The sequence below is a fragment of the Gossypium arboreum genome, chromosome 9 (genome assembly GCF_025698485.1).
Source record: "Gossypium arboreum isolate Shixiya-1 chromosome 9, ASM2569848v2, whole genome shotgun sequence".
In the NCBI taxonomy this organism is placed as follows: Eukaryota; Viridiplantae; Streptophyta; class Magnoliopsida; order Malvales; family Malvaceae; genus Gossypium; species Gossypium arboreum.
In genome coordinates, this window is record NC_069078.1 from 875,157 (window position 1) to 886,437 (window position 11,281).

Below are 11,281 nucleotides of genomic sequence, written 5' to 3' on the forward strand. Positions count from 1 at the left end.
TACGGTGTATTGTTGCTTGATAACATGATGTGTGAAGCTTGAAATTTTTGCTAAGGATTGTTTAAATGAAGCTTCCATGGAGTGGTTTACTAGCAACTAAGGTAGCCACTTGTTTGATTTATTCGATATTTAACATGCATGAAATTGATTGCCTATTTCTATTAAATTGAGGCTTAATTGATGTCAATAAATTCAATTGAAATTGTATGTATATGTATGTTAATTAATTATAATTAAATCATGTTTAATTAGTCATTAAAATATACAAAATCGGGTTTTAAAATGAATTTTTCACAAAAATAGATGCAGTGGTTTCCACACTGGCGTGTGCCTATCCACACGGGTTTTAAAATGAAGCTTTCATCTTCTCATTTAATCTTTTTTGTTGTTTAATTGATTGCTTACCTTCATCTTCCAACTTGATCTTGTGCATGTAAAAAGAAGGACTAATACCTTGAATATCAATAATACTCCAAGCAATAGCTCATTTATGTTGCTTGAGAATATGGACCAATTTCTCTTCTTGAGTTGCATCTAGTGTTGCGGAGACAATAACTAGGAGAGTATTTTGGTCACCTAAAAAGACATATTTAAGATGATGAGGTAGTAGTTTTAATTCTAGAGTAGGAGCTTCTTCAATAGACGGTTTGAAATTGGGGTTATTCTGTTGGCTAGGTCTAAGAATTCAATCTGCCATCCATGCTTGAGTTCAAGATTATTAGCTTCGAAATTGGGGTTGTTCTGTTGGCTAGGTCTAAGGATTCAATCTGCCATCCATGCTTGAGTTCAAGATTATTAGCTTCAACCATGCTGTCATAATCGTCTAAGGATTTGGCATCAAATGTCACTGCAAACTCTTCAGAGAGTACTGTGCTTTGGTCATTGAACTCTTCCTCAATTAGATCATCTAGCACATCAACAGTATGGCATTCTTCTTTGTCCTTGCATTGAATAGATTCAAAAACACTAAAGGTAACTTGCTCATCATTAAGTCGCATGGTTAGTTCACATTTGTAAACATCAATAAAAGTTCATCTAGTGGCTAAAATTGGTTGTCCTAAGATTATGAAAACCTCTTTGTTTGCCTCGTAGTCAAGTATGATAAAATCGATCGGAAAAATGAATTTATCCACACGAACTAAGACGTCCTTTATTTACCCTTAAGGTTGAGCCAAGGATTGATCGGCTAGTTGTAATATCGCTGTAGTAGATTTCATGTGACCAATTCCCAACTTTCTGAAAGTAGATAGTGGCATTAGGTTAATGCTAGCTCTCAAGTCACATAAAGCCTTACCCAAATAATGATTGCCAATTGAACATGGTATGGTAAAGCTCTCAGGATCTTTCAATTTAGGTGGCACTTTTTTGTCAAAACAGCACTATAGCCTTCTGTGAGTGTAATAGTTTCAATATCAGTGAACTACTTCTTTTTGGACAAGAGATCTTTCATAAATTTTCCATAACTCGAAATTTGTATCAAAGCATCGACTAAAGGAATGTTGATCTGCAGTTGCTTCAGTATGTTCAGGAACTGCTGATACTACTTGTCATTTTCATTCTTCCTGAATCTTTGTGGGAATGGTAAAGGTAGAGATATATTATCTCGCACCGATATATTTGATTGCGGCGATAGTTTCGAAGGTCAGACATTAGGCATATGAGTGACAATTTGTGGAACTTCTTTGTCTATTGCATTGAAAAACTCTTCAGATTCAACCTTCTCACCAGTGATCACTCCATCCGTATCTTGAGGTGCTACAGTAGAGTCGATAAATAATTCGTCAGTTTGTTTACCACTCCTAAGGGTGATGGCCTTATAATGTTCTTTTCCCCTCGAACCAGGATTTTTTGTGTCACTAGGTAATGAGCCCGGTGGTCGAGTATTTAGATTTGAAGCAAGTTGTCCTAATTGTACCTCCAATGCTCGAGTGGAAGATGAATTCCCTTGTACGATAGCTTTCGTGCGAGTAATATGCTCCCGCATTAATGCCTCAAGAGTTACTAAAGGGTCAGAAGTAGAAGCTTGTGTGTGTGGTTGTTGTCGACGTCCTTGAACATTCTAATTTGGTATTGAAGAGTGTTTTAGCTGTATCAGATTTTGGTGTGGATGTGTCTGGCCTTGTTGTGGATGCATTTGAGTATGCTGATTGTAATTTTGTTGTTGTTGATTGTAATTCCCTTATCTGGGATTATAATTGCCCTGAGTAGATGTATTCCCATATCTGAATGTTGTAGCATTTTGTCCATCATTCTAAGTTCCCCAAAGCTGTTGGTTGCGTGCCGAGTTGTAAGAATTACCATAAGAATTATTGTGGATATTACTAATATAACAGGCATTCTCTGCATGTTGTAAGTAATCTTCATAGTTATGGTTGTCACTACAAATCTCACAACAAAAAGCAGGAATGTCAACTTGCTGAACAACTTGTATAGGTGCAACTCCACTTGTCCCTTGCATATTTTAAATCATGTTTGTGAGAGAAAAAACTTTAGCACTTAGTACGGTTATTGTATCTAATTCGATAACTCTTGGAGTAGGTTTTTCTTGTATAGCTCTAGAGATAGGGTACTGATAATCATTTTGAGCAATTCTCTCAAGAATTCTCACAACATCATTATAAGTACAATCCAGCAGAGGTCCATTGGCTGATGCATCGACAAGATTCCTTGTATGTGAATTCAGCCCATTATAAAAAATCTCAATTTGTGTTTTTGGTTGAATGTCGTGCATAGGACAACATCGAAGTAAAGATTTATAACATTTCGATATGATGTGAAGATTTTCATCATCCAGCTGATGATAAGTAGCAGTGTCATTTTGAAGAAGAGCATTCATTGTCGGTGGGTTAAATCGTAAAACAAACTATGTTGCTAGTGCATCCCAAGAAGTAATTGATCCGGTAAGTGGCCCAAAAACCAAGTACGTGCTCTTCCTTGTATGGAATAAGGAAATAATTACATATTCAAGGCATCATCAGGAATGCCTTTTTGACTAAAGGAAGCACAGATCAATAAAAAGGATTTAAGATGTTCTCTTACATCTTTATGTGGCGGTCCAACATATTGTCCATTAGAATTCAGCATTTGAAACATTACTGGCTTGAGTTCAAAATTCCCAGCTTGGATTGCTGGCCTAACAACTCCTGGTTTTAAATCATCCAAAATAGGAACTACAAAATCTTGTATAGTCCTATTTTGTATGCGAGTATCTTGCGACAACAATGGGTTATTAACATTTTGCTATTGAACATGGGATGGTAAAGCTCTCAGGATCTTTCAATTTAGGTGGCAACTTGTTTGTCAAAACAGCACCATAGCCTTCTGTGAGTGTAATAGTTTCAATATCAGTGAGCTACTTCTTCTTAAACAAGAGGTCTTTCATAAATTTCCCATAACTCGAAATTTTATCAGAGTATCTACTAAAGGAATGTTGATCTGTAGTTGCTTCAGTGTGTCCAGGAACTGCTAATACTGCTTGTCATGCTCATTCTTCCTGAATCTTTGTAGGAAGGGTAAAAGAAGAGATATATTTGCTCGCACCGACATATTTGATTGCAGTGACAGTTTCAAAGGTCAGACATTAGGCATATGAGTGACAATTTATGGAACTTCTTTGTCTGTTGCATTGACAAACTCTTCAGATTCAACATTCTCACTAGTGATCACTCTATTCGTATCTTGAGGTAATACAGTAGAGTCAATAAATAATTCACCAATTTGTTTACCACTCTTAAGAGTGATGTCCTTATAATGTTCTTTCCCCCTCGAACTAAGATTTTTTGTGTCACTAAGCAATAAGCCTGGTGGTCGAGTATTCAGATTTGAAGAAGTTGTCCTAATTGTGCCTCCAATACTTGAATGGAAGATGAATTCCCTTGTACGATAGCTTTCGTGCGAGTAATATGCTCCCGCATTAATGCCTCAAGAGTTACTAAAGGGTCAAAAGTAGAAGCTTGTGTGTACGGTTGCTATCGATGTCCTTGAACATGCTAATTTGGTATTGAAGAGTGTTGTGGCTGCATCGGATTTTGGTGTGGATGTGTCCGGCCTTGTTGTGGATGCATCTGAGTGTGTTAATTGTAATTTTGTTGTTGTTGATTGTAATTCCCTTGTCTGGGATTATAATTGCCCTGAGTAGATGTATTCCCATATCTGAATGTCGTAACATTTTTTCCACCATTCTAAATTCCCCAAAGCTGTTGGTTGCGTACAGAGTTGTAAGAATTACCATAAGAATTATTGTAGATATTACTAATATAACAGGCATTCTCTGCATGTTGTGAGTAATCTTCATAGCTATGGTTGTCACTACAAATTCACAACAAAAAGCAGGAACGTTAACTTGCTGAGCAACTTGTATAGGTGCAACTCCTCTAGTCTCTTGCATATTTTAAATCATGTTTGTGAGAGAAAAAACTTGAGCACTTAGTACGGTTATTGCATCCAATTCGATAACTCTTGGAGTAGGTTTTGCTTGTGCAGCTCTAGAGATAGGGTATTAACAATCATTCTGAGCAATTCTCTCAAGAATTCTCACAACATCATTACAAGTACAATCCAGTAGAGGTCCATTGGCTGATGCATCGACAAAATTCCTTGTATGTGAATTTAGCCCATTATAAAAAATCTCAATTTATGTTTCTGGTTGAATGTCGTGCATGGGACAACGTCGAAGTAAAGATTTATAACGTTCCCATATGGTGTGAAGATTTTTATCATCCAGCTGATGATAAGTAGTAATGTCATTTCGAAGACGAGCATTCATTGTCAGTGGATTAAATTGTAAAACAAACTATGCTGCTAGTGCATCCCAAGAAGTAATTGATCCTACAGGTAGCCCAAAAACCAAGTACGTGCTCTTCTTTATATGGAATAAGGAAATAATTACATCTTCAAGGCATCACAGGAACGCCTTATTAACTAAAAGAAGCACAAATCAATAAAAATGATTTAAGATGTTCTCTCGCATCTTCATGTGGCAGTCCAACATATTGTCCATTAGAATTTAACATTTGAAACATTACTAGCTTGAGTTCAAAATTCCCAGCTTGGATTGCTGGTCTAACAACTCCTGGTTTTAAATCATCCAAAACAAGTACTACAAAATCTAGTATAGTCCTATTTTGTATGCGAGTATCTTGCAGCAACAATGGGTTATTAACATTTTGTTATTGCATCGGGGGGTATGGTTTCATTGTTCCTTGGTAGAGCTGTATTTCTTTGTTATCAAAGTCTACTTCGAACAGTCCTTTCAATTTCTAGATCAAAATTGGTAAGAAAATCCGATTTGCTTCGGGTCATAAAACACCTAAATTGAAGTTAAAGAATTAGCAACAAAGAAAAATCAATTAGTGAATACTAAATATTATATAAGGAAAATAAAGTGCAAAAACACACAAAAACAAAAATAAACATCAAATAAATGTCATTCCCGACAGTGGCGCCAAAAACTTGATCGGCTGTTTAACGTAACAGCAATAATGTGCAAGTGTACACTGTCGACGCAAGTATAGTAGACATATATGAGTTAGTCAGATATCGATCCCACAGGGATGGTAGTCTTTTGTCTATTAATGCCAGTGCAACAATTAGATGGAAACGAGATAAATCGTGAGAATAGTTGTCCATGCAATATCTTAAAAACAATAAAATAAAATATGATAATGATAAACTAGGATCCCCAACATGAATTTTAGCTAAATGCTAAGTGCTCACAAGGTATAAAAAGATATGTGATTATCAAAGCAATAAAGTTCAATGTAAATCTTACTCAGTGTCACTCCTCTATTTAATCCGAGACTTAAACATGCATACTAACCTCACCTTCCGGTGATGGAAATACGACACTATTAAGAACAAGTGGACTAAGTTCCTCTAATCCTTACTCAACTTCCGTTGGAATGCTTGTTGGCTCAAACTATCACTGCACTTTCCAGTGTCAGTGACTGCAATAACACTTTCGTGTTAAAAAACATTCAAACCCCAAGGTTAAATAATAAAAGAAAGATTTAATAAGATAACATTTAATCAAGAATTCATGTGTACTTCCATACAAACAGAAAATAGAGAATAATCACCAGCATTCATAAATAAATAAGAAAGAATTGAGTGGAGAATACTATTCCTCGACAACTCGACCGAATCTCTCTATTCTTTCTCATCTCGTAAGAAGCTAGTCTGCATCTATTTTTCACGTTGGCTTACCCGTGAGAGGCTTAAGCTGCCATGGCTGCAAGCTTCAAGATCAGATGATGAAGATGATGATCCCGAAAAAAAAAAAAGCTCTCATTTTCTTCTTACGTCCACCTTTTATGTCCTTCTCCAATAGTACAGGTGTCCTTTCCTCAAATTTATTCTGTCCTTGTATGTATAGGTTGGTTATACCAGACTGGACAACTTATGCAATTTTAATTCTTATTTGGATAGCTGTCAGGTACGACGATAATTCTGGACGCAATCTGGAATTCACTTATGCAGCGACATTAACGCAAAAAGATAACAAAATTAATGATAAAATAGGTTAGGATTCATTGAGCTATAAAATGCAATCTACTAAACTAAAAATGCTAAAATGTATGCTAAGGATAACTAAATGGGAACAAATTTAACCAATAAGTAAAGGGGAAAACCTATGTTCTTTCTAATGCTATCAGTGTGCCATACTGTATCACAGGCCGTGTACACCCAAATACCTTCAAACACAAGCCTTTTCACCTACACTTCCTTAGGTACCAAGCCATGAAATTATCATCACTTAAACCTATTCAAAATGTACCAAAACATGTCAAATAACATTCAACCTAAGTACCTAACCAATATGCTATCATTGGCACCACAATTCAAACATAAACTTTAACTATCTAAACTAAAACATAACTAACTTGTCATGTTTATATATTCATCTTCTAAACCACAAGTAACAAGTGCTAAAATCATCTATTGACACCAAACCTTCAAATGCAAGCACAACTCAACCAAAGTTCATAAGTTACCAACACAAAATGACCATTTCACCACAAATGATCAAGATAAGCATAAAAATCTAACATTCTATACTTATTCAACCATCAAAATTATCATCATCTTATCATGTTCACATTCATGAAACTAAGTTCACTAAATGACTAAAATTTATGCACATTTCTTTTCCAAGATAGCATGAACAACACCAAATAAATTTACACCATCACAGCCATCAACACAACCATTAAATCTTACCACTTATACATTAGTTCATATACGAAAAGGCTCAAAACATAACCAAATACTTATAGCATATATTTATACCAAAACCTTATCTACATGCCACTTATAACCAGGTCGAAATAAGTATATAGCTACCAAAATAGTTGATGGATAGTGTGATTTCCAAAAGCAATTCAATCGACAGCTCGAATCCGACGATTTACAAGGAAGAAAAAACCAAAACTTGGTAAAGTTGCGTAAAGCTTAGTAAATTTGAATAATTAAACATAACATACTCGTCATTTAAAAGCATACCAATTGAAATTAACATAAAAATTAATATTTCTTTCCATGTTTCAAATTCCCTACTATGTCAAATGGTTAGTCATAATCATTTAATATCAATAAAGCTATTGTACAACATAACAGATATGCCAACTTGCATTCAATTAATAAATAACATTTCATGCCGTGATAATTCAATTCCTTTCAAATGTCCCCTTTCATATTTCCATTTCCATAAACCATTTCATATAACTATTCTAATTGATTCATATTTCACCCGATGAACCAAAATGAAATAACATTGAATACGTGGAACAATGCTCACACAAGCTATAACTGTAAATGCTCCCACGAACTGTGAAATGGGCCTATTCACACAAGCTGTGCGTCGGGATATTAAGCTACACGATGCTGCTCACATAAGCTGTGAAGGATCCACAACAAATGTAGGATCTTAACCATCGGTAGGACATCCAAGACCAGCACCTAAAATGATAATAACCCTAATGACATGTCATTTGTATCCTAAGCATTCACAAGGTTCATACGAGCCATGTTTTATATCTATATCATTTAATTATATACACATTATTTCATCAAAAGAATTTATCCATGTAGTTTCCCATTTTCAAACATGACTTTTAACTTAATTAACATTGCAACTTAATCCATTTCATCACTTACCATTTATCAAACAAATAAAATTAATCACTACATACATAAATAGGTATTAAATCAAAAAAACATCAAATAATTAGTTTAACCAATTTACGAACTTACTATAACACAGTAGTTACCAACACCTCGACGACGACTACTCGACAACTTTTCCTTTCCCGTGATTATCAACTGACTAATTTTTTTCTTGATCTAAATATAATAATTTAATTCAATTATCCAATTAAATTGCTTTAAAATACTTAAATTCACATATTTGACCCTTAATCAATATTTTACACTTTTACCCCAAATTTTTACCTCTTATTCAATTTAGTCTCTAAACCCAAAATTTTCAAATATATCCCAATTTAACCAAATAAATGCTAGCTGAATTTTATATAGTCCCTATACAACCCATATTTATCAAATTTTCACAATAATTTCATGTAACTTTACTATTTTAACAACTAAATCCTTAAACTTTAAAATCAACCAAAATCACTTTACAAAATAGTCTTATTTAACTATCAAACTTATAAATCTATCACCAAACTTCAAAAACATCACAAATTCATCAATAGCATAACTCAAAATATTTAAAAATTTTATGAATTAGTCCTTGGGTTAGCTAGATTAAGCTACAATGATATCAAAAACATAAAAATTACTAAAAAAAAGGGTTAAAAACACATACTATACAATTAAAACAAGCTTTGGCTGAAGCTTCCTATGTTGGCTATGGTGTTTTTCCGTTGAAGAAAGAAATGGGGAAGAAGAAGATGAAATAATAAAATGGCTTTTACTTTTTTTATTATTATAAAACATGTTTTACTTTTAATTAAATAATTTTTTAACATATAAAATACTTAAAAACAACCCACTAACCATGCAAGCTACCTTAATATGGCCTAATTGCAACTATGGCCTTCCAATCATGATTTTATGGCTATTAAGCATAAATAAACTAATAGCGATTAATTTTTATAACTTTTATGATTTAGTCCTTTTTACTAAATTAATTATCTAAACGTTAAAACTTGTAGACTAAATTTCAATACACCTATATAATAACTAAGTAAATATTTAATAAAAATATTTATGGGTTCGGTTTATAGAAGCGAGGTCCCAAGACCTCATTTTTGAAAACCACTCACCTTTAGGGACAAATCACTTGTACTTAACTATTCATTAAATTAGCAAAATTTATCATATTAAAAATTCAATATAATACTATATTTGACTCATAAATATTAAATAATAAATCTACGAACTCACTCATCAGATTTTTTGTTTCAAAACTACTGTTTTCGATATCACTAAAAAATAGAATATTACAGATAGTTTCAGAGTGAGCTATAATAACTAGTGCATATAAAGAAATAGAACTTGAGGAAGCATTCGCAAGAGCCAAAGTTGAAAGTTAAAAATGATAGGATTGTTAATCTAAATCATCAAATGCAATATGCAAATATGACTCAAGTAAATGATGTTTTCCCCACTTAGTTCTTATGAACTTATTCGTGTGTGTTATGTTACAAGAAAGTTGATGTGGGTCTACATCATGAGGGTTGATGCCAGGACTACACCAAGAAGTGGCGTATCGGGTTATCATGCAATTTAATAGTTAAATCAAAGCAGCTTAGTATATATTTAGGATTTCATGCTTAAAGTAGTAAATTATGCTTTTTACTAGTTTTTATTATATTCTACATATCTAAATAAGGTTACCTGGTCTTGTAGGACAAATCAGGAGCTAAAGATTCATATTCGGGTTGAAATTGATGCCTATGTCGTAACACCAACACACCGATGTCTCAACATTGAAGACAGAAGCCAAAAACAAGTCATGGAATGAAACTGCCTTTGATGTCGCGACACGCTCCATGCTGTGTTGCAACACTGCCCCTACATAGCCCAAAAAGTGCTGCATGTGATAATTACGTTTTGGAGGGAAATTAGATGTATTAATCCTAGTCGAACTCTAAGGACTTCAAGGATAATTTAGGCACTTTAATATTCCGAATTTAGTCTATATAAAGGCCATTGTAATCAGTTTAAACACACAATTTTAGGTAGAAAGAAATTATTCTTAAGTTTTTATTTTATTCTTGGATTTTTATTTCGTTCTTATTTGTACTTAGGGTATTTTATGTTCTTATAACCGAAAGATCCTATTTCAAAGTGAGACTTTCGTGAGTAGAGATTATTTTGGAGCCATGCTTTCATTGATAAATACATGAGCATCTTATGCCAATAATCCCTTATCAGCAATTTTTCTCTAATTACATGCAATGAAAAATTATCAAACATGTTCTTCTTTTTTATTTTCCTTCAGCATGGGTACTTTATTTTTCCTCATTACCTTAATTCTAAATAGACTTGATCAAGGCCGGGTCAGAATTTTTAGGTCTTTTTTTAGGCCCGAGCTCAATCCGATCTGAAAAATAGGTTTAAAATTTTGTCCAAATCCGATCAAGATAAAAAATACTAAACCCAAGCTCAGTTCAGTCTACATGTATTATTTTTTTCTTTAAAAATAAATTTTAAAAAAATAATATAACAAATACACTAAAAATATTAAAATAAATTATAGTTGAAACTTAACAAACTAATGTCTTTAAAATAATAGCAAAATAAATAATAAAACAAAAGTTATACAATATCCAAACAACAGTAGCAGAAAAAAAAATTAAGTAGATTCAGGCTGGGCCTAAACTAAAAAATCTTATCCTTAGGCCTGATTCGTTTAAAAGACGAGCCTTATTTGTTATTGAAACTTATTTTTCGGAATTGACCTTCAAATATAGAGAAGTGAGTGATAAGTGATTATTTACTTCTTCTTTTTTCAGCATCAAAAAGGAATTTGCATTTGTTTTGTTAAGAGAAAGTGGAGATGGAATTTGCCTTTATATAGTGGGGATGGAATCTTTAGGAGGTTTATTTGCATATGTTCTTTTCCTTTTCTATAGTGTTACTTTGGCTTCCAGGCTTAAGAATAATTTTAAGCTATGAAAGTAGGGATAATAGGATTATTTTCAAAAAATGAGAATACAAGTAGGATAGAACTCCACAATAAAAAAATATTCTTTTTTTATGTTAAAATAACAGTAGCATTTGTTAATTTAATCTTAATTAATTAAAATATTTTAAG